We start from the raw sequence: 22,980 nt of genomic DNA on the forward strand, positions 1-22,980 counted from the left end.
CATAGTATAAAATATCCTTTACCGATTTTCCAGAAGCTTTGATACTAGCTACGTTGGAAAGCCCGGTGATAATGGTTCTCTGAGCTTTTGAATTTTCATAAAAATTTTCGTAAACATAAAGTCTGGCGTTTATGTTTACGGCGTTTATGATGTCATTGTTAGTGGCTGTTTTAAGTTAAAAAAGGCTAGTTGCAAGGTAAATGACTTTAGGATTGGTTTGTAATCTGGAGCGGATGATCTGCCAGCGGTTAATGTGAGTTTTTTTTAACGGTCTTCTAAATATTAAGTCGAAAAACCAACTTTCAATTTCTACAAAATTACAAAAGTTGGTTGCAGACCAGTTGATTTTGGAGCTGTTAGTTAGATGTTGTTAGTGTAGATTCAGAAGGCAGTGACTGAGATGGTGAAGTTACTTTTGCTAACAATACTGGCTTCTGTTTGTTGAGATGACAAAAACTCAAGTTAAAATGAGGTTTTCCAAAGGATTGACAGTTTTTATTTATAACTGATCAATTTTATTGATGCCGAGTGAAAACAAACCGACATTTTAAATTCAAGTATGTAAAAACTTCACCGCATTTATAGCTGAGATGTTTCGCTTGCAGTTAACTAAAGCATTCTTTTGATAAAATTAGGGCTGTGGAGTCGGAGTCTTGGAGTCGGAGCCGCAACATTTTTAGCCGAGAAGGAGTTGCTAAACAAAATTGCGACTCCGACTCCAAAAGTAAAACTCGGTATTGCACGTGCATGTATAAAATATTTAACCATCAAAGAACTTTGATTGATGAAATTTCTTTGAATCAATATACAATTTTATAGATACAGTTTTACAAATAATTTATTTTCTTTTTAAGTTAATTTGCCCATTGTTGGAGGGGGTACTTATGTCTAAGCTAGTTTTTATTGAGTAATTAAACCGTTTTATAAATTTATAAAATTTGATGTGTAACAGTTAATAATCAAAATTTAACTAGTTCATTATTTTATTTTAAGATCTTTTTTTTTATTTAAAATTTTTTTTTTTTTTTTTTTTTAAACATCTTCGCTTCCAACAAGGCTGCAAGCAGCCACTAAATAAAGTTGGAAGTTACTGTAAGAGAAAAAATGAAGATCGTAGAGCAAGATAACGATTGACGGACGATTTAAAAGATTGCAAATTATATGAATCAGGAAAGCAAGATGAAGGAAGCGACTTCCAAAGAACTGATGTTCGAGGAAAAAAACTAAACGAATAAGCGTTTTTGGAGCACTTAGGAACAGTCACAGAAAAAGGATGACACTTAATTGAATGACGAGTAACACGAGAATGAATTTAAGTAGATGGCACAAGAGACGCTAGCTCTTTAGAGCAGTGCCCATTATAGTATTTGTAGAAAAGAGAAAGAGAAGCAACATTACGACGATGTGATAATGGTTGAAGGTTGGCTGCAAGAGCAGGTCCAACTATGTTTACAATGCGTTTTTGCACCTTGTCTAAAAGAGAAAGGGCATCATTAGAAGATCCGCCCCAGATATGGCAACAGTATTCCATACAAGGCCGGATTTGATATTTATAGAGATAGAGAATAGAATCCAGACTAAGAAAGTGGCGAGCTCGATAAAGAGATGCAACCTTAGCAGATGCTAATTTTGCAACCAATTTGATATATGGTTTCCAAGAAAGATTGGAAGTAAGAGTTAATCCTAGAAGATGAGGAGTAGGTGACTCGTCGAGTACATCACCGTTTATAAATATAGGAAGATCTAAATTATTGCGATAACGATTGGCTGAAAAAAATTGAGTTTTATCTGAATTAAAGTTCACCAGCCACTGTGAGCCCCATGCTGTAGCAGAAGTAAGATCCTTTTCAAGCTCAAATGCCCCCTCCAAGTAATGAGAGGGTGTTGGTTTCTTATCACGACAAGAATAAATGGTAGTATCATCAGCAAACAATGCCACCTTAGATGTGAGAATATCTGGAAGATCGTTAATGTAAATTAAAAAGAGTATAGGGCCAAGGATAGAACCTTGAGGAACCCCTTAACTTACAGAATAAGAAGAAGAGTGTTGTCCATCAAGGACAACTTTTATGCTACGATTGGAAAGGAAGGACTCAATGATCTTAAAGATGTTGCCGGATACACCATAAGAAGAAAGCTTATGGAGAAGATCAGCATGCCAAACTTTATCAAACGCTTTTGAAATGTCAAGAGCGATGGCCTTAACCTCTCCACCTTCATCTAATGCACGATAAAACCTGTCAGTTATTACTGTTAGCAAATCAGCTGTAGAACGAGAAGATCGAAATCCATATTGATGGTCAGAAAGTAAGTTATTAGATTCAAGATGAGAAATTAAGTGTTTATTAATTAAAGATTCAAAAACCTTGCTTATGATAGGAAGAAGACTTATGGGACGGTAGTTAGACGGATCAGAACGCTCCCCATTTTTGAAGATAGGGATAACAGATGCGGCTTTCCAGCAGGCTGGAAAACAAGACTCTGATAAGCACTTGTTGAATAGTTTTGAGAGTATAGACGACAGCTCCGGAGAACACTTCCGCAAGACAATAACAGGTATGTTGTCTGGGCCACAAGCTGTAGAAGAGTCTAGGCAGGAAATCACTTTAGATACAGATGCTGGAGTGATATGAATGTCAAACAATGGATCAACCTGTTTGTTGGCAATATCAGGTAGAACGCAATTAGTGGAATCAAGAGATGATATTGATGAAAAGTTTTTAGCAAACAGTTCGGCTTTGTCTTTAGGTGAGGTGACAAAATTTGAACCATACAAGAGAGGTGGAATTATAGATTCGCCCTTATTATTGATATTATTAAAGATTCTCCAGAAGTCACGAGAGCCTAATTTTTGAGATGAGATACGAGATTTCATGACCTGAGAATAGCGGGTTTTGGCGTTAGACAAAACCTTTTTACAGTTGTTTCTAGCAGTAATAAACAGACGTCTGTTTTCTGGAGAATTGTTTTGAATTGTTATGAAAATTAAATTATTTTCACAACATTTTAACCTGTGGCAAAGTTAGTGAAATCTAATTTTCTAATAAAAAACCAACTGGCTCTTAATTAGTCAACTCGGCTATTAATTAGTGTTTATTCAAAATTTAAGTTTAAATGAGTTGTTTATATTGGTTTTTTTTTTATATTTTGGTTATAATTACTGAAAATAAATTGATAGAATGTCCACTATTAAATTGAATCGGTGAATGTTAAAAGGGCGGAAGTCCAACAATGTAAACTTTCGGGAAACTAAAAAAAACAGCACTACTTAAATTTTTGTTAATGGGTTAACAACTTTTTTTTTGAAGGGGATAATGATTTTTATCTTAAAAGCAAACATATTTTTTTTTATATTCATTTTTAAAGAACCTACAAACCAATTAACACTGTGGACTTCAGCCCTTTTAACATTTAACAAATAATTACTGCTTATTTTATTAAGATTTTAATTTTGGTCTATTGTAAATAATGTCACAAACTGCAATAAATCTTTACAAAGTGTATATTTATGAATTGTTTATACATTTTAACAAAAATTATAATGAAAAAAAGGTCTATTATAGAAATTTTATCAGCTATGCTTAATCATTTTCCCCAACATCTTCTGCTTCTCCATCGTTGCTTTCTGCTGTAGGCCATTGCAGTAATTTATTATAAAAGTCAATATGGTCATGTGGAATATACTTAATACACTTTCTTAAGTCATTCAATTTAGCAGATTTTATTGGAACCTTTCCGTTAGGGTAAAGAAGCTGTTCAAGCAAGTTCACTTTGCTTTGAGTATTTTTTCTCATCATAAAAGTATGTTTGACAATACCATTGATAATTTCACTGGCTTTACATTGACCTATGTTGTCACAATCGTATTGAAAATGGTGAAATTTGCTTATTGCTAACTGAGTTTGTTGGCTTCTGGGTTTACCTATTGTTTCGATTGAGGTAACGTTTTTTTATAGTGAACTGGCCACCAACTTTTAACATCGTAAACTAGAGATGAACTCTCTACATCAACCACTAAAAACTTTCTTTGACTACTACATTTTAATATAATTTTTTTTATTTCTTGAATGCTGTACACTTTGTCATGTCTTCTTAACTCTCTTTTTATAATCGAAAAGTCACGGTCACAGGGCAAAAAGCTGTGCCCTCTGATTGGGAAAAATTGATTGACCTTTTTAATCCACTTATTGTCAGTAAGCGCCATAAAAAGTTTTGAAAAGCAATGGTTTTTATTTTGCCCCCCACAATTATCGGCATAAAAGTTGAGTTCATCATACTCTTGAGGACAGGTAGACAGGTAGTGCAAAAGAAAGGAGTAAGTTTCATTCGGAGACTTTCTAGCCTGTCCCTCGTGATAAAGGTAGAGCGTTGCAACATTTCTCTTCACATCATAAATAGAAAATACACTAACCGTTAACTGCCTTAGGTAAAATAACTCTTGCACAGGTATTTTGGGCAGTGAAATGTTTTGCATATAATCTACGGCTAGGGACAAAACATTTACATTTTTTTTTCCCTAGCGTCCTGTACATCTTGTTTTATGGCTTGGTAAAAATTTTTTTACGTCTTTTATGTACTGCCAAGTCAGTTACTGCTGCTTGCTTAGCAACTTCATTAAGGTGAGGTGATTTTATCTTTAGCTTTAACTCTTCGCATATGCAACATGTGTCAACTTGATGTTGTCCGAAACGTAAATGAAAGTGCTCATTGTAGTAGTTATAATAGGACGTGTAACTGAACTTTACCCCTTCATTTTTTTTCATGAACAGTTCATATATTAATTTCACGTTCAAATCTTCACTCAAAAAATACCTTTCCTTTCCGCCATAGTGGATCAGTTTTTTTGGAAAGGAGTTTATGTGAGTGAATAGAAGTCTATGTGATACCTTAGCTAGTACATCATGACTGGTAATGTAACTCGTATGTACTCCTCTCAAGTCTTTAACTGCTTTTCCATCCATTTTTAAACCCCTTACTCTTCGAACCCTCTTTTCTGACACAGAAAATATTGATAAAAATGCCACAACATATACCTGTACTCGTTCATCTCCGATGGTACTTAAATTCCTTTTTGTTTCCGCCGTTACTTTTTCTTTTTCTTACAGTATCTTCATTGGCATCACGACTATTTCCTTTGCTATCTCTTGAACCAGGCCTCTTCCTCACAATATCCGTAAAAGTCAATCAAGCCATGTAAAAATAAATCCTGCTCATCTTTTGTATTGAACTGGCATAGTATTGAAATACGGCATAGACTTGTCATGAAATTAAGAATTATTGAGCATTATCTCTTACCGCATGGATAGACTTTGCATCAACTTTTTGTCCCCTGTGGTTTTCATACGCCACACCAGTAAGCCTAGATTTCTTAATCTTGTTCCTTTTATAATCATCTGGGTTTCTTATCTTTTTTTTATAACTTGTATGATCGGACTCACTACCACTATCAACCATTTAAAAAAGCAGTTAATCAATTTAAATCACTATTAAAATGATCAAACGTAATAAATCAACTTTATTTACCACGCTGTTGTACTTTCAAACAACAAAGTGAGTTACGTTTGGTCCGTTGTCTTCAGCGCAAAGTTTCTTGTTTTTTGTTAAAAGGGCTGAAGTCCGGACTTCAGCCCTTTTAACAAAAAACCAAAACTTTTAGACACTGTATAGGCTAGAGAAAACTTTTGACAGACACCTTTATAACACAAAATGAAGGAGCTATCCTTTGAATATACAAATTTGCAAAAAAGTCAATTTTGTAAAATATGTGACTTCCGCCCTTTTAACATTTACCGATTCAAATATAGCAAAGAAAAATTAAATCTGACAAAATTACTGTCTGCATAGTGCCTTTTAAAAAAGATGTAGCCATTAATTGGTCAGTTTGCCCTATTTGGCAAAAAAAAAGTTATTAAATTATTGCGTAATATTTTTTAAAGAATTCAAAGAAGTTTTCAAAAATTTTGCTTTGGAGTCGGAGTTGGAGTCAGAGTCGTACTCTGACCAACATTTATTTAGACGTTTCTTTGATTTAAAAACATTTAATGGGGTTCGCAGTTAGAACATATGTCATATGGATTGTTAAACAAGGTCTGTGAGTGTTTCCACATTTCGTAGGTTCCTTCTAGATGTGAATAAAATTTAAAAGGTATATAAAAATAAGGTAACTAGATCAGTAATTTTGAAATATCATCCCATCTAATCATAGTTATATTAGGAGAAATATAAAGAGGTGGCAAGTTGGTTTATACTTTTTGATCCATAAAAGGACCAAACAAGCAAGTTGGTCCATAGATAGAAATAAACATATAAATAAAAATTACAAATACACCCATCCACAAAAACTCATCACTCTGACACTATTTTGTTAACCAAGTTGACAGTGAAATTTTTTTTCAGCACGCTCGACATGTATATATATATATACATATATGTATATATATAATATAAATATATACATATACATAAATGTATATATATATATATATATATATATATATATATATATATATATATATATATATATATATATATATACATATATATATATTATATATATATGTATATGTATATATATTATATATATATATGTATGTATGTATGTATGTATATATATATATATATATATATATATATATATATATATATATATATTATATATATATATATATATATATATATTTATATACGCAAAAACTTTTGACGTGAACGGACGTGCTTTTGTAAACTAAATTAAAAATGGCTAAATTTACCGTTTCTCAAATTAAAGACCTGTTAGATATTCATGAGAATACTTTATTAAAAATATTTAACGAGAAGTTTGATAAAATGGAAATTAAGCTATTAAATCTTCAAGAAGAAAATACAAAACTAAAAAAAGAAACTAATGAACTAAAGAAATCGGCGGAGTTTCTTAGCGAGAAATATGAAGCAATTGTTCAAGAACTTTCTGAAATGAAAAAAAAGCCAAACTTAACATCAAACCAAAATGATATTACAAACGTTGTTGTCAAAGATAAACTAGTTGAGTTGGAAGACAGGAGCAGAAGAAATAACCTAAGGTTTACGGGAATTGAAGAAGATGAAAAAGAAATGTGGGAATTGAGTGAGGAAAAGATTCAAAATGTTTTAAAGACAAAACTTGGATTTAAAAGTAATGTTGAAATTGAACGGGCGCACAGGACAGGGAAAAAAAGTAGCTATGGAAAAAAGTACAACAGAACCATAATAGTTAAATTTTTAAACTACAAAGACAAAAAAACTGCGTTGGATAACTATGTTCAGTTAAAATTGTGGAACGATCGATTTTACGTAAATGAAGACTGCAGTGAAAGAACTTTAGAATTGCGAAAACAGTTATTTAAAGAAGCAAAAGATTTGAGAGCCAAAGGTAAATATGCTAAAGTTGTATATAATAAACTTGTAACGCGCGACTTTTAAAAAATTCTTTTATTTTAGAGTTATTGATTTTATCTTTATTATTTATTTATTTTTAATTTTATTGTTTTTAAATACAAAAATGGATTCAAGTCGCTCTAAAAATTTTGACATTTTTAAATTTAATGATTTTATACTTAACAAAGAGTCCGATCCGGATCAAAGTTATTTTAGTGAAACAAATGCTTTACAAAGCAACTGCAGCTATTTTTATACTTTTTAAATAAAAGAATTTCTTGAGCGTGATAAATTTAATGCAATTCATATAAATATAAGAAGTTTAAAAAAAAATTTTGAAAATCTTTGCAATAGTTTTGAGGAAAATCTAACTATTTTTAGTGTAATTTGCCTAACTGAAACCTGGTGTAGTTCTGCTGACTCAAATTTAGATAATAATTTTAAAATACCGGGCTGTAATTTAATTTCATTAGGGCGGAAAACAAACAAACGCGGCGGTGGTTTAATTATTTATGTAAAAGAAAACCTACGGTATTTTGTTAGGCATGACATGAGTATTTCTGACGTCAATATAGAGGTTTTAACCATTAAGCAATAAAACTAAAAATATTGTAATTAGCTGTTGTTATCGCCCACCTACTGGCGAAATTAATACATTTAGTTCATTTTTACATGACGATATTGTAAATAAAATCAACAACGAAAAGAAATTACTTTACATATTAGGTGATCTGAATTTAAATTGCTTTGAGTATCACGTCAAAAAAGACATTAATGGGTTTTATAATGGCCTATTTGAAAATGGAGCAGTTTCTCTAATAAACAAACCAACAAGAATTACTCAAACAACAACTTCCTTAATTGATAACATTATAACCAATGATATTTTTAATAATTCGCTTAAAAAAGGCATTATTAAAAGTGACATATCTGATCGTTTCCCTATTTTTTTTTTCAATAGATATTTATGCGAAAATTTTATATAATGAAAAAAAATCATTTAAAAAACGACTTTTTCATAATAAAAACCTAGAAACTTTTAAATATCAACTTTCTTTAGTTAATTAGGACATTATTAACTTTTCTGAAGACATTAATTTAATATACAAATCTTTTTTTAAAATTTTTTATGAAATTTATGACATCAATTTTCCCAAAGTAGAAATTAATTACAAACATAAAAAAATTAAATCGCCATGGATTACTAAAGGTATTCTAAAATCATCTAAAAATAAACAAAAACTTTATATTAAATATTTAAAATCAAAAACAACTGAAAGTAAGACCATTTATAAAAATTTCGTAAGACTATTTGAACGCCTAAAGAAAAATTCAAAATCCACATATTACACTAATTTACTTGAAAAATACAAATTAAACTCTAAACGCACTTGGCAACTAATAAACGAAATTACGGGTAACACTAAAAAAACATCGCAATCTTTGCCCTCAGTTATTAAAGTAGATGATAATTTTATTCTTGATCAAAAAACAATTGCTTCCGAATTTAATAAATATTTTGTATCTGTAGGACAAAACCTAGCCGAAATAATTCCAAACCCTAACAAATCATTTAAGGCAACATATGACCCTCTAAACTCGTACCTAAATTTTTTTGATTTGTCTTTTGAAGAGTTTGAAAGTGCTTATAAATTGTTAAAGTCAAATAAAGCAGTTGGTCCAGATGATGTCAACGAGAACGTTATTATAAACTGTTTTGACGTTTTAAAAGACATACTTTTCCAAATTTTTAAATGCTCTATTAATCAGGGAGTTTTTCCTGATGATTTAAAAATAGCAAAAATTATTCCTATATTTAAAGAAGGAGAAAAAACTAATGTTAAACACTATCGTCCAATTTCTATCCTCTCTGTTTTTTCTAAAATTTTAGAAAGAATTTTGTACAACAGAATATACAATCACCTTTTATCAAACAAATTATTATATAACATGCAATATGGATTTAAAAAAAATAATTCAACAGAGCATGCAATTATTCAGCTTACAAGAAGTATATCAGACTCATTTAATAATTCTAAATTCACATTGGGAGTATTTATTGATTTAGCGAAAGCGTTTGATACCATTAATCATAAAATTCTTGCTAAAAAATTAAAATGTTGTAGTAAAACAGGCAATGTTTTAAAATTGTTAAAAAGTTATTTAACTAATCGCAAACAATTTGTTTACGCCGATGAAACATTATCATCAAATTTGTTAAATATTACATGTGGAGTTCCTCAAGGATCCATATTAGGACCTCTTCTTTTCCTTATTTATATTAATGATTTATACAAAGCCGTGGATTTAATAACAGTTATGTTGGCTGATGACACCAATTTATTCATGTCACACAAAAGCATTCCTACTTTATTTAGTTGCTTGAACATCGAGTTAATCAAAATATCTGACTGGTTTATGACTAACAAATTATCTCTTAACATTGATAAAACTAAATGGGTTCTTTTCCATCCTCTTATCAAAAAACATAAACTGCCAATTAACATGCCTCATCTTGTTATTGACAATATACAAATTAAACAAGTAACAGTAACAAACTTTCTAGGTGTTTGTATAGATGAAAATCTTACATGGAAAAGTCACATTAAAAACTTATCAAGTAAAATTTCAAAAAGTATAGGAATATTGTACAAAGCAAGAAATGTTTTAAATAAACGTACTTTAGTACAATTATATCACTCATTTATTCATTGTCACATAAACTATGCAAACATTGCTAGGGGTAGTGCAAAAAAATTAAACTTAAACCTCTTTATTGTCAGCAGAAGCATGTAGCACGTCTCATATATTTTAAAGACCGTTATACTCATGCCAAGCCTCTATTATTTGAAATAAAAGTTTTTAATATATATGAGCTTAACATTTTTAATATTCTTTGTTTTATGTTTAAATTTAAAACCAATTCATCCCCTATTTCTTTCCATAATTTGTATTCATCGAAAGATAAAAATAAATACATTTTGCGGAATGATAATTTTATTAAGCAGCCCAATTTTCAAACAAATCTTTTTAATTTTTGTATTAATTATCGCGGGCCATTCTTATGGGATAAAATAGTTTTAAAAAATTTTACTAAGGATTTTATTCATCAAAGTAACTACTTTTCTTTTAAACGAAAGCTTAAAGAACTCATTTTTACAATTGAAGATGTAACAATATACTTTTGATATTTTTTTTTTTTTAGTGATCTTCCTTTTTACCTCCAGTTACACAATGATGTCAAATAAATAAAAATTGCAAGCAGAGTTGTTAACAAGGCCAAAAGTAGCAAAGCCAAGGCCACAAGTTACAAGGCCAAGGTAAAGGCTAAAAGTTACAAGGCCAAGGCCAAGAGTTTTAAGGACAAGGCCAAGATTAAGAGTTTCAAGGCCTAGGCCTACGCAAACATTTTCGAGACCAAGACCAAGGCCTTAATTTTTGACCTCTGATTACAAAGTCTTTAGATCAATGTTAAAAAAACAACATAAAATCAAATACCATTAATTCATTTTATGGTTTTTAGCTTAAACTATAAATATCAGGCCCGTAACAACCAGGGGGGCAGCAGGGGCATTTCCTCCCTCCCCCCCTACCCCTAATAGTTGTTAAAATAAATAATTTTAAAGAAATTGATTAAGAAATGACTAAAACAAAAAAAAAATTCTTAACAAGTAAACCGAGGGTTCCAGGTTCGCCTCTCGGTATCGATATTTATTGAGCAGCCGTAGCGCAGTGGTAGCGGACTTACCTCAGAAACAAAGGATTCTTGGTTCAAACCCCACCTCTGGAAAGTTTTGCGATATCGGTTAGGAAGAAGGCGTGAGCTTTCTATTAAATGCTCATCCGTGGTGCTCTGTGATAAGACCATAAGGACTTCTTGGGGCATCTAAATAAAATTAAAAATATATATATAATTTTTGTTCCTACGGGCCTGAATATTGCTACTTAATAAAACCGCATGTTAAGGAATCCCGCTATTTTACATTTATTTACAATAACCTCTGGTAATTTGAAGACCAGATTTTTAGTTTAATGGTGATATGGCATTATAAAATAGGGTTGATGCATAATACAGAAACGCCTAAAATTTAGACTTAGATTTTTAAACAAACCTTAAGAAATTAAAATTTTAAAGTCTAAACAGCAGTATGTCAAATTTTGTGTTCGGCAAGTTCAAGTTAGTAAAAACTTTCAAAAATAAATCAAAAACACAGATTTTAAACTTAAAAAAACTAACTTTTTTTTGCCCTTTAATATATTTTTAGACACACGACTGGATAAAAATTAAATATATAATTTGAAACTTGTTTGAAAATGTTGTTTTACCTAGTTAATGTTTTACCTTTGAATAGCATCAACATCATTTTATACCAAAAAATGGTACCTCAACTATAAAGCAAATTTTTATACCTAATCTTGAGTAATTTAAAAAAAATTTAACTTCTTTTATTTTTAGACATACCAAAAGATTCAAAATTTAAAAAAAAAAATCGTTTTTTTATTTTTTGGTTGTGCTAAAAAAGTTCATTCAAACATATCCTGTTTAGTAAAACGCAAAATTCGTGTATTTTCCAGAACGTGCATTAACTGCGTTAAGTAGAATGGATTCAAGTTGTTGCGGTAATCTAGCGTTTGATTTTTTCATGCATGTTATTGACACGCCAGTAAAAGATTAATTCTAGTACACAAAATGATTGAGCTTCGTTGAGTAAAAATTTGCCGCTTTGTACTTAAGCCACTGAAAGCCTCGCTCATCGTTGTATGCCTTTTTTTTTTTTGAGTGCAAACTTTTTTGAGGTTTAAATTACATATTAAAATAGGTTTGATAATAATTGATTTGAATTTTATACGAATAAGTTATAGAAATTTATTCGTTGATCAGTTTAGAAAAAATTAATTAATAAAGGCTCCATTTACCAAGTTAACAATTCGCGTATTTTATTCAACCCCATTCTGTTCACCTTTTCTGTTTTTAAATCGTAACTTTTTACCCGAAATATCAAATTTTATTTTTGAAAATTTTATTATTGTGGTTCAGATTTCTAAAAACGTGGTCAATAAAAAAAAACCATTTCAACATGAGAATTTTTTACTATCAGTTAAGATTTAGTGATGTTGGAACAAATAATTGCCGGGTGTGCAGACAATCAACTGTTTATTTTGTAAGTTATATTTTAGGTTAAATGAGGCAGTTCTTTGTTAGTCGTGCGTGCAGACGGTATGACTAAAAATTTGTGTTGACTTTGAAGATAAATATTTGTGCCGTGTACGTGCGAAACAAGTTATTACTAATTAAAAAACATTAATAATATTATTACACTTTTACGACAATTAGTTCTTCATTGGTTATCAAGAAAATCGATCGGTTTCACAGAAAACCCAAAGGTTTTACGGCATATCCAAAAAATGATTTGGTTTTTCGCAAGAGAAACGAAAATAAATTGGTTTTTCAACAATTTAAATTTGAAAAATTATTAATTTTTAAAAAATTTAACGCGTGAATTTTTTATTTTATCTTAGTTTTCCAGAATTTCATCATCATCGTTAAATTTGATTGGTTGTTGGTTTATAGCTTCCATGGTAGATTTAAACAGGCGCGCAACTTCATTTCTGTCATTTCTTCGTTAGTTATGTTAGTATTGCTGAAGAGTGCTGTATTCTATATTTAATTTTACTCTAAGACAAGTCGTTCGATTAGTTTATTAAACTAATGGCATCAAATATCTTTTTACTAATTATTTAAATTAATTATTGCTTAGCAATATATATTATAATATGCTTTCAACGTTTCAAAAAAAAAAAAAAATCTGAAAGAAATTAAACTATTTTGGTGTTTGATGATATAGCCAACATATATATATATATATATATATATATATATATATATATATATATATATATATATATATATATATATATATATATATATATATATATATATATATATGTATATATGCAAATAATTAGAATAAAAAAATATAAATGTTAAAAATATTAAAATGTATATAAAATAAAAAAGTTGACTTTAATATATATATATATATATATATATATATATATATATATATATATATATATATATATATATATATATATATATATATGTATATATATATTTATATATATATATATATATATATATATATATATATATATATATATATATATATATATATATATATATATATATATATATATATATATATATATATATATATATTGGGTTGTCCGATAAGTTCTTGCCGTTTTTTTAAATTAAAAAATTTGCAATTGAAATGAAATTTTTTAGTATAATGTTTTGTGTTATTCGAAAGAGAATTTTTCGCTCTACAAGAAAGTCTATTTGGTTTTTTTGTTTTGATTCATTTTTGTTAATTTTCAGAGCATTTAAATGGAGTGTCAAGTCGACAAAAACGAGCATTTTCGACACCACCTTCTTTTTGCGTTTAACCGAGGTGCCAAAGCCACGGAAGCTGCTAGAGAGATTTGTGCCGTATACGGTAAGGGTGCCATAGCTGAAAGAACTGCTCGATATTGGTTTGCGAAGTTCAAAAGTGGCAATTTCGACCTCAAGGATGCATCTCGTTCCGGGCGACCAAGTGAGTTTGATGAAGAGCGTTTGAATCAACTTCTGCACGAAGATGCGCGTCAAACAACCAGAGAATTGGCAGAGTGTATAAGATCCAATAAACCAACAGTAGTAGAACATCTCCACTCAATGGGAAAGATTCAAAAACTCGGTGCTTGGGTGCCGCACGTATTGAGCGAAAACAATAAAAATCAAGAAATAAAAAATCAAAAAAACGGCAAGAACTTATCGGACAACCCAATATATATATATATATATATATATATATATATATATATATATATATATATATATATATATATATATACATATATATATATATATATATATGTATATATATATATAATTAAATAAAGTTAATAAATGCAATTTTCAATATTTGTTAATATTAAGCTTCTCTTTATTAGGATCCAATCTATCCTACCCCAACTCTGAAAATTGAGGGAGATGCTATAAATCCAACACGAATAAGTCTTGTAGTTGACGGGGTGACAGTAAGCAATTCTGTTCCTGATATAACTTGTGGCTTGGTATATTTTAATATCGCATAACCAAATAAACTTCAAAAAACCTTGTCTTTTCTAGAATATTACGTTTTCGAACGAAATAGTAAACTTCCTGGCAACATTCAATACATTGCTAGTTGTATGAACTTGTAATATAAATTATAAAACTCAATAATATACTAATGTTATTAATTTGTTTCAAAACCTTTTCTCAAATCAAGTTTATTTTTTGAACTCGCTTACAAATTTTTAGTTGTTATTATAGAAAATTTTTTCTTTTTCAATAGATATAGTATATTAATATGTTCCATAGTACATAAATATTTCTATATAGAATACGATTTATACATAACACCATTTATTTATATAATGTATATAAATACGTATCAAAAACTTATATAAGTATGGTAATAAATTAATAAACTTTAGTTTTTGTATTCAATTGTAATCTCTGACCGAATATTTCTATTCTGCAAAACATAAATCAAGTTAAGTTTTGTAAAATAATCATAAATGCATTGAAAGTTTCGTGTTAAGCATTTTGACATAAAATATTACTTTTATCGTTATTGCCGAAAAACCAAATTTTGGTTTTACGGCTTGTCCCAATAAACGAACCAATTTTGATTATCCAGAAAACCAAATAGCGTTGGTTTTCTAGAAAACCAACTTAGTTTGACTATCTGGATATTCGAATTGAAAATTGTTAAAATAAATTAGTGTATAAATGCACTATGACATATTTATTAAAATAAAAAATTCATAAACCAATAAGTTTCGTAACTTAACTAAATGTAGAGTGAATGAATAATAAGTAAATACAAAAAAAACTTTTTAGATTCAGGTTCGTCAGATTCACCGGTTGTCGTATATGGACTTTCGAGGAAAAAGATCTTTCTAGTAACAAAATATTTTTTTGCAAACGATTCGCAAGTGGTAATAAAACATTTGGAAAAGTGATTGACAGAAAAGAGTGGATATGTAATTATGATTCCTGATGACATAAGAACTGTTTCTGTTTTATTGACAAAGTTATAAACCAAATATAAGAAAGCAGCTCAAAGACAAGACTATTTTTTCAAAAAAAAAAACGAAATCTAATTAAATGCAACATTAAATTTTCAGCCCTCTTTTGCAGACCTCTAAAGTTGCAATTCTCAAAAGAAAACTTCTTTGATTGAGAAAGCACAATTTGACAAACACATCAAATGACTCCAGTCATTAAAAACAATTTAATTGTGACCATAATAGATGATAAAGTATACAATGCTATCACTAACACAAAATCTGTGCAACGGTGCTATCTCTGCCATGTAACATCCGAGCAAATAATAAAATTGACAAATATTAAAAAAAATCAGTTATCACCAATTATTGACGTGAAAAGTTGACGAAGTGTCAACTCTTCACGTCCGAATTTGATGTTCTAAATGCTGTGTCCGTTTATGATATCAAAAAAATACAAAAGTAGCAAACACGTAAAGAAAAATATAAGCAGGAAAAAGCAGCAATGAAAACCAGCATCCAAAAAGCTTTCGGCGCACAGTGGGCAGAATTGTCTAAAAATGGAAAAACTATTTATGGGTCAAATAGAGACATATGTTACATGCTTATAGGAGTTTTGGGGCTTCATTTTAAGTTTGGAGTGGTCAAATCCGCTGAAATGGTTATTTTAAGGGTGGTCAAGGGTGGTCATGGGATGTTTTGATGGTTTTTAAATTAGATAGAACATGTTGTATGTCTGAATATAAGTAATCGCGGTCAGGGAATTTATATCTAGGCATATTTGGTCTTCAGAAGTGGTAATAACCGCTCAAGTGGACATTTTAGGGGTGGTCAATGGTGATCCTGGAATACCCCAATGATTTTTCAATTAGATGGTACATGTTCTATGTCTAAATATAGGTAATTAAGATCAATAAAATAAAATCTGGACATATTTTGTCTTTGGAAGTGGTCATAACGGTACAGGTGGTCCTTTTAGGGGTAGTCAAGGATAGTCCTAGAATGTCCCAAACGTTTTTCAAATAAATAGAAAAATTGTATGTTTATGTATAAATAATTTGGGGAATTAGAATCTGGGCATATTTGGTCTCTAGAAGTAGTTATGATCGCACAGATAGATGTATTCATGGGTTGTCATGACGGTATTTTCCTTAATTTTATTAATTTTATGCACTTAAATTCTTTGATATTGTGAATATAAACATATAACGTTCAATAAAATTGAATTTTATTAACATCATTTTTAGATATATATATAAGAATCTAGTTGATGACATACATCATACATTAGAACATCGAGAGCCCCTTGACCTCCTCAGGTTGATTGGAGCCTTCGAATTTTTCCTGACTCCTCCTTATTCTGGATATCTTAGTATCGTAGCTGCAAAGTATCGTAGCTGCAAAGTACCCTTATTCTGGATACCTTAGTATTGTAGCTGCTCTTATTTTCCATAAACCATCTTTTTACACGTGTTCATACAAAATTAACAAAATACAACAATTCGCAAAAATTTAGATTGAAAAACCGCTTAAACATAACAAAAATAATTACCAATAAAAAAACTAATAAACTAAAACCGCATAGTTGTCATAGAATGTTTCAAGTTTTTCTACAACAACATTAAAAGTGCTATTTAAAAAAGATAAAGAAAGATTTAAATGATTAAAAATCCAAAACCGTTATTTATTTGTCTTCTTCAGTTTTTTAAAGAAAAATCTACGATTGGATATCATTTATAATAAAAAAAAACTAGCACCTATTGAGCTTAGCTGAGCTCAGAAAATTTGGTTGTAAATTTTTATCTATATATGAGAGTGTAATTTAAAGTTGATCGCATGTGCGGTATAGTGCGGCGTAATGCTTTTCTGCTTGTGTAAAAGGTAAGAGTTAAAAAAAGGTTGTGCGTTTTAAGGGGTTTTATTAAAAAATAATTTGAAAAAAACCAAGCATAAAAAATAAGTTTTCATACTTCTTCTATATGATGTCGATGGACTAATATATACCGTTAAGAAATTAAAATCTTTTAAAATTGCCTTTACTGATTAAATTATATCAGTTTTAGAGTGTTTAGGGTCTCTAGATTACATTTATAAAAAGAAAGTACTCTAACTTAGAAGTTGGTTTGGAGTGGTTTTGCTCACCTCTAGCCCACTGAGCGGCGTAAAATGTTATGCATTTGCGGCGTAAAAAGTATGCAAGAATATATCCTTGGATAACTTTTTACGCCGCAAAATGCAAAACATATATATATTTTAAGTTTTTATACATGTTCAGAAACTTCATGTATGACCCATATTGTATCTAATGTATAATTACCCAGGTCTTTGGATCCCTAATTCCATAACGCTCTAATTTATTACTGCTTAGCGGTTAGTTGTAATAATAAAATACATTATTTTCACGCGCTTTAAGTTATTAATCAAGTAATTTAGACGCCGTTATCCGGTGTAGCGTTTTTAATTTACAGCCGTTAAAATTTTACTGCCACCGTTATTAATTAACTGACGTTTTAATATACAGTTTTTGGCGTTTATTTTTTCGGCGTTTTCAAGATGTACAAAAATATTAACTTTCATGTTATCAGGAAATATTTGAATGACAAAAAGTTTCCTGAAGATGTAAACGTGAGAGGAAAAAAGGCGATGTAAAAACTTTCCAATTATAGACAACAAATTGATGTATTGCAAAAATTAGCTCGCGAGAAAAACTTTTTAACTAATTCAAAATTTAAAAAAATAATTTAACATTTCAAACATTTTTTTGGTTCTAATTATTGTTTTTATTTAAATGTCTACAAATAAACTTTTGTTTCTCGTAGGGGATTGTGGTAATAGATCGAATGCACTAGTATTCCCTTTTCATTACAAAATAGTTTTTTAAAATTCAAAGACAAAAGAGGTTTGATTAAACCAACCATAAGTGTTATTATCATATGCAAAGAAACTAAAAGGTGTTTCCAAATGGATTGGTTGCTTTAATAGATTGTCATTTTCCAAATGAAATAGGAATTCAAAATGCAATTGCATGTGCTCTGTTGAGATCAGTTGATTTCTCGAAAATATTAATTGAACTAGCTCTTCATGTTTGACTCAGCTATAATTGATAACAATTTATTTTCCTTGGTTCAGCTCATTTGGCAGTTGGGCCGCCTAACCAACTAGAAAAACGAATATATATATATATATATATATATATATATATATATATATATATATATATATATATATATATATATATATATATATATTCGTTCGTTATATTATTTCAGTTTTTTAAAGTTGAAATAATTATTTGAAAGTTGTTTGGAAATTGTTAACTTGTATAACTACTAGTTTCTTGTTTGTTCTTATTTCAGTTTTTCAAACTTAAAATAATTATTTGAAAGTTGTTTGGAAATTATTAACTTGGAATTAAATTATTAACTACTACTTTCTCATTTGTTCTTTACAAATTTAAATAAACTAATTTTAATTAAAAAAAAGTTGAAAATTTTTATCTTATTTAATAACATTCATTTTTCTTTAAAAAAGTAAGATATTATATAAACTTATTGTTAAGAGTATATTTTGTTAAACATTACATAATTTAGAAATTTACGTAAATATGCAATATTGCGTTTTTTTCAAAAATTATTGTTATTCAAAATCGAAAATTATATTTATATTTACGGCTTGTACATTTAAAAATATTTATATATATAAATGATATTAAAGTTCGTAACAAAATTTCTTCATTTGTAATCAACCAAAACCGTCGCCATCTTGGGAGGTCAAAACTGGCTTCAAAGAATTTGCTGTATACGCTATCCAGTTATATTTTCAGATCATTGTAATAAACCCCTCACAACTTTTCTATAAATTAAGTGTCTTTTTTTAAATAATATTAAATTGCAATAATTTTTTATTTCAAAAGTATAAATAATTTTTTAATAAAACTTTTATTTTGTATTTTATAGTAAAACGAAGTGAAAAAATTTGATATTATTTTCAAAGAAATCTGGAAAATGTGACATTTTTTATATACACTTTTAATTTAAATAAAAGTGTATATTTATTTTGAAGATAATCTTTTGGCTCTATATATTTCAAATTTACTAAAAAGAAAAAAAAAAGTCTGATTTTTTAGTTTGAGTTTAAAGACTTTTTTTTTAAAAAGGCAGCAAATAATTGTATTTTTTTGGTTTGTATATCAGCTGAAAACATGTTCCACCGAGTTCCAAATATATATATATATATATATATATATATATATATATATATATATATATATATATATATATATATATATATATATATATATATATATATATGTATGTATGTATTTTATAGTTAATTAACATTTCTGCTTTTAAAACATAAAGGGATTACTGTGATCTCCTACGGTATTGGAAGTTATTAAAGAAATACTAATGTTGTTAAACACTTAAAAACCTTGTTTTCCGCCATTTTTGAAAGTATTTTGTTATAATCAAAACAAATGAAAATGGCGGGAAACTTAAATTTTAATTTTTTACTTGTATTACTTGCTCTAATATAGTTTTTAAATCATAAATATTAAATATAGTTTTAAAAAACGTTCTTTTGTCATTATATACTATTTAAAAGTTTGTTAAAATATTTATTGACAATTTTAAAGACGGATTTATTATTCGATAAGTACAACATGTTTGAAAAAGCTTAACTGAACAACTTTATTATTTCCTGTAATATAAAGTTAACTTAGTAATATAGTGTTTTTACAGGATGTAACAATGTGACAGTGTAAAGTAAAAAAATATATAATGTAATTTAAAATGTTTCTGATATATTAGTTTTATTATATTGATGGTTCTTAAAAGCAATAACAATGAAAAGATTAGATCTTATCCTAAATATACGTGAAGTAGGAGTGGATAAAATAAGATTATGGAAGGATTTACTTAATGAAATAAAAGATACTGAAGAAACTCGCAAAGAAAACTTAAATAAAGTAAAGGTTGCTTTAGTTATATTTATTTCAAAGGTAAAGAAAAAACTAAAACAATGTGGACGAAATTATGATACATTTATACAAAAAGAAAATCATTGGCTTCAAAGAAATCTTATGAACAATAAAAATAGCCATTTTGGTTCAGGAAGGCCCCATAAGCAATGGAGTTTTTTGGAGAGTGAAGCGAAAGAAAAGAAAAAAAAAAGAACTAGCCACTGAACATCATGAAGCTCTATTTTTAGCTTCTGCAAAAAGTGCAAACGCTGCTGGAGAAAAAAAAAAGCTTCTATTTTAAAAAACAATATTTCTAATGTTTTAGAGATGGAAAAAGTTGATGAAACTTTGAATAAAACCTTTCCCATTAATATAAGTGTAATGGAAGCTCTTGCATTAAAAATGAACACTGATCTCAGCGATAAACAATATCAAATGATCAAAAACTCAGCTCTTGTACACAATGTACATATTTATCCTACCTTGTATGGTATTTTCGAGGAAAAATTGAAATGCTATCCTGAGAATATACACTTTTCTGAAATTTCTGCAAAGTGTACTCTTCAAAGCATGTTAGATCACAGTGTGAGTAGAATAACTGAAATTGCCTTTATTGTTCAAAGTAGAAGATGGCAAAATTTGGAAAAATGGAAATCCTTCAAGTTGTTACTTTAGTAGACCTCTTCATCTACAATATAAAAAAGAGAGTCCAATCTTATCCAGAGAAGAATCAGATCTAAAAAATCAAATAAATACCTTAAAGATGTTTTGCAAAGTTTTTGATATTGCAGGAAGAAAGGTGGCCTTTAATATCAGCTATAGAGTTGATCTTACGATGTTTGATAATAAAGTAGTTAACGTAATTACAGAGACAAATCCACTCAATCCTGCCATGTTTGCAATACTAAACCCAACGAAATGAACAATATTGATTTATTAAAAGCAAAAACTGAGAACGGGTCAGCCTTGGGGCTCGGAATTTCAGCTTTGGATTGCTGGATAAAATACTTGTAATTCATTCTTCATTTGAGTTATAAAATTGAAATTAAAAAGTATAAGCCAAGAACAATTGAGGAAAAATTATCTGTTGACTTAAAAAAAAAGAGATTCAGGTACTCTTCAGAGAACGGTTAAGCCTATATGTTGACATGCCTATAACTAGGTCTGGAAATATCAATGACGGCAATACTGCCAGAAGAGCATTTAAAAATAGTGAATTTTTTTCTGAAATTACTAAAGTTGATTGTGATATAATTGAAAGATTGCAAAATATTCTCATAACCACATCTTGTGGATATCCTATTAATATCAATGAATTAGATTTATACTGCACTGAAACAGCTAAACGTATAGTGAGTTTGTACACTGGTATATTATGCCTCTTACTGTACATAAACTGCTACTGCATGGTTCTTCTATATCACATAAATTACGTTTGCCAATCGGGGTATATTTGGAAGATGAGATCCAAAAGTATCAAGCATATCTTTTAGAAAACATAAAAAACTGTTACCAGACGAAGTTATTAAATTAATTGTAATGTAAGTAATAAAATAAATGTGACAAAATATAGTTTTTTTTCTCCATGTATCAACATCCTTTAAAAACCTTCTTTTTTTTTTAATATCAAGTAGAGTAATATATCAAGATAATGTGTTTGTCTTGAAGATTCTAAAACTTAAAGAAAATTTTTTTTTTATGCATATCACCTTTAACGCGCACATTATACGCCTCAAAGCTGCGTGTAAAAAAAAAATTTATCAACAAATTTGAAATCTTTGACCCAAAAATTATTAATTTGATGTATAACATAATTTACAATTTATGTCAAATTTTATTTAATTTTTGCCGTTTTTTGATCGTCCTGAGTCACTGTGTGTCGTGCAGACATTTGTTTCAGTTCACACTAAAATATTCAGTTAAGCATAACCAAGGATCATGGTTTAATTGGTCAAAAGTTTAATGTTAATATGTGGAAATATTAGTTATATTTTTTGTTCATAGAAGAATATATGCATTTTTATACATTGGTCGTATTATTTTAATCATAATAAAAGATACTAAAAGATACTCGATAAACCACTATGTTATCTCTTTATACACACAGTTTTATATTTGAAATCGGTACTTTTTAAGCAATGTCTTTTTAGCGAGAAATTTTGAGAGTTAATAAATATATCTTGAGATATCTTATTTTTTCTTGTAAAAATTGACATTTTTGATTTTCAAAAAGTCTTAAAACCTAAAAGAATGAATTAACTTTAAAATCTATAACTAAATATGGACCTAACACACTGAGGACCAGTAAAAGATAAGTATGAGTTTATAATGTTTCTATGTGACTTTTTGAATAATTTTCAGAAAATTGGCAGCCATTTTTAAAGAATATTTTTTTATTGTTTGATTAAAAAATAAAACAAACTATTTTAAAGACTTTATTTTGAATGTTAAAATGTAAATGTTATACGATTTTTTATTTATTCATCGTTTGACATTTAAAAATTTTTTAAAAAAATTTTATATTT

The sequence above is a fragment of the Hydra vulgaris genome, chromosome 02 (genome assembly GCF_038396675.1).
Source record: "Hydra vulgaris chromosome 02, alternate assembly HydraT2T_AEP".
NCBI classification, from domain to species: Eukaryota; Metazoa; Cnidaria; class Hydrozoa; order Anthoathecata; family Hydridae; genus Hydra; species Hydra vulgaris.